Consider the following 7,740-nt stretch of genomic DNA (forward strand, 5'->3'; position numbering starts at 1 on the left):
ATGTCCATTATTACCAATACTGTTCAATGTGGCACTATAAAGGTTAGTTATGGTAACAAGCCAAGAAAAAAGAATTCAAGGAATAAACATAGACAAAGAGAAAACAAAATTATCTTTTTTGCAAATGTCATTATGGTTTACTTAGAGAGCCTTAGGGAGTCAATAAAAAAGCAAATAACAATAATTAACAATTTATAAAAAGTGGCAAGAAATAAAAAAAATACACACAAATCATCATCATTTCTGTGTGTTTCCAATAAAACCCCACAGGAAGAGATACAGAGAGAAATTCCATTCAAAATAACTAAAAAGAATAAAATCTGTGGGAATTTATCTGCTAAGACACATAAAAACTACGTGAACGCAATTACAAAAACTATTTCCAGAAATAGTAATCTCAATAATTAGCAATCTCAAATAATTGTTCGTGGATAAACAAGACAATATAATAAAACTGACTGGACTATACAAACTAATTTGTTTCTTCAGTGTCATGTCAACCAAATATAAAAGGATTGTTTTGTAAAGCTAGAAAAAACAATGACAATACTCATCTGGAGCAAAAAAAGGTCAAGAATATCAAAATAAATAATGAAAAAGTGGAAAGCAAGAAGACCTGGAAGTATGATATCCCAAACTATGCTATACAACAGTAATCACCAAAACAATTTCACACTGGTTGAATAATATAGAGATTCAATAATTGAATATCCTAAATGCATAAGACATAAAAACAAATGAGCACAATAGCCTGGAACGTAATCAACTCAAAGATCCCAGCTATTGGGAGAAGAACTCACTATTTCATAAAAACTTTTGGGAAAACTGGAAATCAGTATAATAGAAAATAGGTGTAGTCAAAAATATTTACAGTAGCTCCTTTTGTGATGTCAAAGAACTGGAAATTGAGGGGATATCCTTCATTTGGGGAATGGCTGAAAAAGTTGTGGTATATGAATGCAATGGAATACTATTGTGCTATAAGAAATGATGAACAGATAGACTTCAGAAAAACCTACAAAGACTTAAATGAACTGAGGTTGAGTGAAATGAGCAGAAATAGAACATTGTACAAGGTAATAGCCATATTGTGTGATGACTGACTTTGATAGACTTAGCTCTTCTCAGCAATGTAAAGACCTAAAATAACTCCAAAAGACTTGCAATGGAAAATGCCATCACATTCAGAAAGGAATATGGAGTTTGAATGCAGATCAAAGCATACAGTTTGTTCTCTTTTTTTTTGTTCTTTAGATTTGTTTTGTTTTGACTTTTTCTTTCTCATTGTTCCTCCCATTCATTCTAATTCTTCTATACAACATGACCAATGTGAAAATATGTTTAATAAGAATGTATATGTAGAGTCTATATCTGATTGTGCTGCATTCTGGGAAGGGAAAAAGGTGAGGGAGGTAGAGAAAATTTCAAACTTATGGAAGTGAATGTTGAAAATTAAAAATAAGTTAATTTACAAAAAAATATTTATAGGAGCTCTTTTTGTGGGGGCAATCAATTGGAAATTGAGGAAATGTCCATCAGTTGGGGAATGGCTGAACAAGTTGTGGTCTATGAATGTAATGGAATACTATTGTTCTATAAGAAATGGTGAGCAGGTGGATTTCAGAAAAATATGGAAAGACTTGCATGAACTGATGCTGAGTGGAATGAGCAGAAGCAGAAGAACACTGTACACAGAACAGCAATGTTGTGCTTTGAGCAACTTTATTACTTATCTCTTCTCAGCAATGCAATGATCTAAGACAATTCCAAAAGATTCACTATGGAAAATGTTATCTATATACAGAGAAAAATCTCTGGAGTCCGAATGCAGATCAAAGCACACTATTTTCTCTTCCTTTGTGCTTTTTTTTCTTTCTTATAGTCTTTCCCTTTTGTTCTGATTCTTCTTTCACAACATGACTAAAGTAGAAATATGTTAAATTTGACCATATATGTATAGCCTATACCAGATTGCATGTTGTCTTGGGGGAGATTAGAAATCAAAATCTTACAAAGGCAAATGTTGAAAACTAAAAATAAATTAATTGATTAAAAAAAGAAAATATAGTCCAACATCTTACACTATACATCAAGATAAGGTCAAAATACACACCTAACTTAGACATAGTAAAGTAAGCAAATTAGGGGAGCAAAGAAGAAATTATTTCAGATTTATAAGCAGAAAGAAAATACATGACTAAACAAGAAGCAGAGAGGATCACTAAAGTCAAATTGGACAATTTAATAATAATAATAATAATAATATAATAATTAATTACATGAAATTAAAAATACCTTTTTTCACAAACAAAATCAATACAGCTAAAAGTAGAAGAGAAGAATATAAATGGAGGAAAATATTTATACCAAGAGTCTGCGATAATGGTCTAATTTCCAAGATATATGGGGAATTGATTTATATTTAAAAGAATAAAAGCAATTCTCCTATTGATAAATAGTCAAAGTGCATAAGCAGATAGTGTTCATATGAAGAAATTCAAGATATCAAGTCATATCAAAAAAAATTCTACATTGCTAATAATTAAAGAAGTCAACTTTCTTTTCAAATTATTTCATTTGTTAATTAAATATTTTTAATTTCATGTAAAAAATTAACAATCATTTTTTTTTTAATTTGGATATTCATATTCTCACCTTCCTTGCCCCTTTCTTTTCCTTGAGACAGGCAAGCAATTTTAGGTCAATTGTGCATGGAAAATAATGCTACTAGCCATCTTGCAAGAGAAAACCCAAATAAAATAAAACAATAAAGCAAACTTTTTAAGAGTAAGTTTTGATCTCTATTCAGAGTTGATCAGTTCTCTCTCTGGAGGTGAATAGCATTTTTCATTATTGTCTTTTGAAATTATCTTGGATCACTGCCATGATCACAGTAGCTAGGTCTTTCATACTTGGTCATCCTTACAATATTGCTGCTGTTGAGTAAAATGTTCACATTCTGCTCTCTTCACTTTTTAATCAGTTTATATAAGTCTTCCTAGGTTTTTTCTGGAAAACTGCATCATCCTGTTCATCATTTCTTAAGCAAAATAGTATTCCATCACAATTATATACCACAATATATTCAGCCATTCCTCAATTATTGGGCATTGCTTTAATTTCCAATTCTTTGCCACCACAAAAAAGCTATTATAAATATTTTTGTACAAATGGGTCCTTTTCCCTTTTTTTGATCTCTGATACACAAATTTAGTAACTATACTGTTAGGTCAAAGGGTGTGCACAATTTTATAGCTCTTTGGGCCTAGTTTCAAATTGTTCTCCAGAATGGTTGGACCAGTTCACAATTCCATCAAGAGTGGGTTTGTATTCTTTCAGTTCCCTCCAGAATTTGTCCTTTTCCTTTTCTGTCATGTGAGCCAAACTGATAGGTATGAGGTGGTATTTGTTTTAATTTGTATTTCTCAAATCAGTAATGATTTGAAATATTTTTTCATGTGACTATCGATAGTTTTTATTTTTTCTTCTGAAAATTTCCTGTCCATATTCTTTGACCATTTATCAACTGAAGAATGGCTCTTATTTTTATAAATTTGTCTCAATTCCCTCTATGTTTGAGAAATGAGGCCTTTATCAGGGAAACTTACTGCAAAATTTTTGCTCAATTTGCTGTTTTTCTTTTAATTTTGACTGCATCAATTTTGTGTATTTGTACAAAATTTGTGTATTTCATGTAACTGGAATTAACCATCATGTGGCCAACCTAATTTTACACTTGTGCAAATTTAAACCCAGAGAGGTTAAATTATTTGCCCATCATCATATGGATGGGAAGTGGTAAAGCCATAATATGAGCTTGGTCCTATGACTCCAAAGTTAAATGTCCTACTTCTTCTATTTGCCTTGCTATCTCCTTTAATATTCTCTTCATTCATTTTAGTGGATAATAAAATTATCCATATTTTTCTCCATTCTTCTAAGGTCTTTCCTTCTTTGTAATGTCTTAAAAATGCTCTTTCAATGCTTTCAATATTGTGTTACCTACAGCATAGATTTCCTTAACATATGCTTCTGTTGGGTCCATCTCTTCTTCCAAACTTAATCTTCTTAAGTGCCATTTCAGCTTTCTCATACAGCACATCAGAGACCAATTTGTTGGAGCCCAAATGTAGTGATTCTTCTGTCACTGATGATGAAAATAGATTGTTAGAGAAATGCTGACAAATGTGTTCCCTTTTACATCTATTTTTTGTCCTCCTGCCAGCTTTGAATACACTTGGAATAACAATGCTTAGTTGGGCCTCAGACCAAGCTTTCTGTAGATTTCTTTATTGATTATTGAATTTTGGGGTATAGTTCCCCACATGTGATCTAGCTTGTTTTCTTCCTATTAAGTTCTATGCCAAGTTCACGCTATCTACAGTGCTTATCCAAGAAATGGATAGATAGATAGATAGATAGATAGATAGATAGATAGATAGATAGATAGATAATAGGTAGGTAGGTAAATAGATAGTCATGGATTAACTCAATTGAATTGACCATTCTGGTTAACTAATTGTATGTCATATTCTGAGCTATATGTATTCTTGACTTATTTTTTCTCTCATGTGTATTCATTCCTAATCCAATTATCGGTAAAAGGCTATCAAATTAAACCTTATTATGTATCTGGTTTTTCTTTTCCCACTGAGTTTTAGGCAATTCCTTTCTCTCCCTCTGTCTACTCTGCTTTCTCACCAGCATTATTAATTATTATAGTGCCACTATGTTTGACCTCTGATACCTCAACCCCTAATATGTTACATAAGGAAGGAAAAATAACCCTTTAAAAGAAGTAATAAAGAAGAATAGCTTAACCTAACCAAGTACACCTGGAAGAATTTTTTTTTCTCTAGGCAGCACTCAGAGATTTAATTTTAAAATCTCTCAAAAAAGGAAAAGATATCAGATGGAATAAAAAAGTCATGAAAAATATAATTACCACCCCCAAAGGCAACAATGAAGATATCATTAATAGCATCCATCAATCCACATGATTATTTTCTTGTCTCTAAAATATCATTAAGCAAATGATCTACAATATAACAAATATATCCTTGAGGGACCATGGACAACAAACAGGATTAAACAAAATTAAATAAGAAGTGGGCTGGATTGAATGTTCAAATATAAAGTTATCCATTACAAATGAGGAAAAAAATCTTTCAATGTGAATATTCTGATGGGAAGACTATATGATTTTAAATCACAGAATGTCACCATCTCCAAAAAATAAAAACATTGAAAGCGATCTAAAGACCAATGGATGGGTGTATATTGGATATAAATAGAATCCAGCATATTACCTATTGATGAATTACACACACAAACCCAATATCCTTTTGAATTTCTACCAGCAAAGTGTTGCTCAAGGAAGGATCTCCTGTCACTACCACCAGACTCCACAGTAGTTATACTCAGTAGTTATATATTGCCTCTATGATATGGCTCAGGAAAGCTGCTAAAAATCAAGAAAATGTCTTCTTCCCAAGAAATTAAAAGACAGTGAAGATCAGGACACAAATTTAATAGAAAAGAAATAGAAAAGAGGGAAGAAAGGCAAGACAGCCATGGCTAATTCAGCAAAGAAGGTACCATGAGCCAAAATAGTCATTGTTGCTTCTATACATGGCAAGAAGCAATCATAACTCCCAGTAAGAAAGCAGCAGTTTTCCAAGCTAACAGAACAGAAAATGGTAAGAATGCCAAGAAAGAGGTCAGTGAATCTGAAGAGGATCACAATGAAGAAGATAAGGATGAAGCATTTATGCCATTCAAAGTGACAGAAGTGGGAGTAGCTTCATGTAAATGAGACTGAGGATTAGGAGGAAGAGGACAGTAAAGACCATGAGTGATATGAGAGTAACACTGAAGAGGAAGCTATAGATACCATCACAGCTGCAAAAGGAAAGGATACTTCTGTAAAACTTATTCCTGTAAATACCAAGAAGTCTGAGGAACAGGAGAAAGAGAAAGTGCCTATCAAGGAAGTACCTAGAAAAAGAAAAAAGGGAAATGGACAAATAAAATGCCCCCACAGTCAAGAAACAGAAATTAGAAGTTGAAGCATCTGTGTATTTTAATCTCTTCATTGGAAGCCTGAACTTCAACACAACTGCTTCTGAAGTAAAAACTGCAATTATTGATTTATTTTCCAAAAAATAATGATCTTGCAGTTAGGGATATATGAAATGATTACCACAAAATTTGATTACGTGGAATTTGAATCAGGCAAAGAAATGGAAAAAGCCCTGGAACTCAGTCACTCAAAAATCTTTGGCTATGAAATGAAGCTTGAAAAAGAAAAAAAGAAACATATACACACACACACACACACACACACACACACGGATTGATTTACAAAGACACTCTTCATCAAGAATCTGCCTAATTAAGTAATTGAAAAAAAAGTCAAGGAAGTGTTTGAAGATGCTATAGAAGTTACATGGGACAACCAAGGGAACTGCCTACATTTAATAAAAAGCAGACATGAAAAAGGCCCCCAAAGAGAAACAAGAAACAAAGATTGCTAGCCAGTCTCTTAAACTAGGTTACACACAAGAAAAAGGTCAAGGGCAAGAGGATTTAAGAGACAGAAAGAGTAATTCCAAGAGTGGGAGCAAGATTAGTGGATTCAAATACAATCATATTGAATAACTTCACCTCCAGTATCACTGATGAAAGTATTTGAGAAGGCAGCATCTTTTGACTGGCCTCAAAACAACCAAGGCAAACCTAAAAGGTTATCTGCACCATTTGTTGAATTTTCCTCTGTCGAAGGTGCAAAAGAGGGTTTGAGTTCTTATAACAATGTGGAAATTCAAGGCAGAACATTAGTTTGAAGGTAAAAGAACAGAAAACAATTAATGAAGCCGCACAGAACCAGTCCTACAAAACTTTGCTTGTCAAAGGTCTACCTGAATATGCCAAAGAAGAAACACTGAAACAGTCATTTCATGGTTATGTTGGGGTGAGGATAGTCTCCAACAGGGAGTCAGGGTTATTTAGAGGGTTCGTATTTGCGAATTTCAACTCAGAGGATGCTAAAGCTGCTTAAAGAGGCCATGGAAGATGGGGAGACTGATGAGAACAAAGTAATTCTGGCCTGAGTCAGTCACAGTTGTCTTTAGAGGCCATGGTTGTTGAGGCAAATTTGGTGGCAGAGACTGGGGAAATTTTAAAGATCAGGGTGACTTCTTAGGAGATAGAGGAAAATCTCAGGCTTCTTGGTTATTTCATTCTAATTATTTCAGGTCTTTCCCTTCCTTTTCACTATGGGATAGTGAATCAAAAGGAGTTCATTTGATAAAGCAAAAAGCTGAAAGGGAAGAAACCTGGATCTTAGTCTTTCCTCTGTAATTAAAGTGTTTGAACAAGTCAAAAAACCTCTCTGGGAATCTATCAGTTTCCTCCTTTGAGAAATGGTAACAATAAAATAAGTCCTACCTAATTCATATGGCTAATTACGAAACATAAATAGGCCTTAAGCCTGCCCCTCTTCTCCCATTAGTGAATTTCTCCTAGAATCTCCATTTTCTAAAATGATTTAGTTCCCTTTGCCTTCCTTCTCTTCCTGGCTCTGTTCCTCATTTCCTGGTCTTCAAAATCACTCTACTTCACCAGAGGCACTCATCCCCACCCCACCTCTCTTTTGTATGTTGTTTTCCCCAATTGAAATGTAAGTGCCTTCCTTACATCAATATATCACAAAGATTATACAGTATGACCATGTGGGAT

General features: G+C 33.5%; 1 pseudogene; it reads left to right on the forward strand.

Moving 5' to 3' along the window:
• LOC140517888 (nucleolin-like) lies at nt 1-7,112 on the forward strand (annotated as a pseudogene).
• The last annotated feature ends 628 nt before the right edge of the window (nt 7,113-7,740 follow it).

The sequence above is a fragment of the Notamacropus eugenii genome, chromosome 1 (assembly GCF_028372415.1).
Source record: "Notamacropus eugenii isolate mMacEug1 chromosome 1, mMacEug1.pri_v2, whole genome shotgun sequence".
NCBI lineage: Eukaryota > Metazoa > Chordata > Mammalia > Diprotodontia > Macropodidae > Notamacropus > Notamacropus eugenii.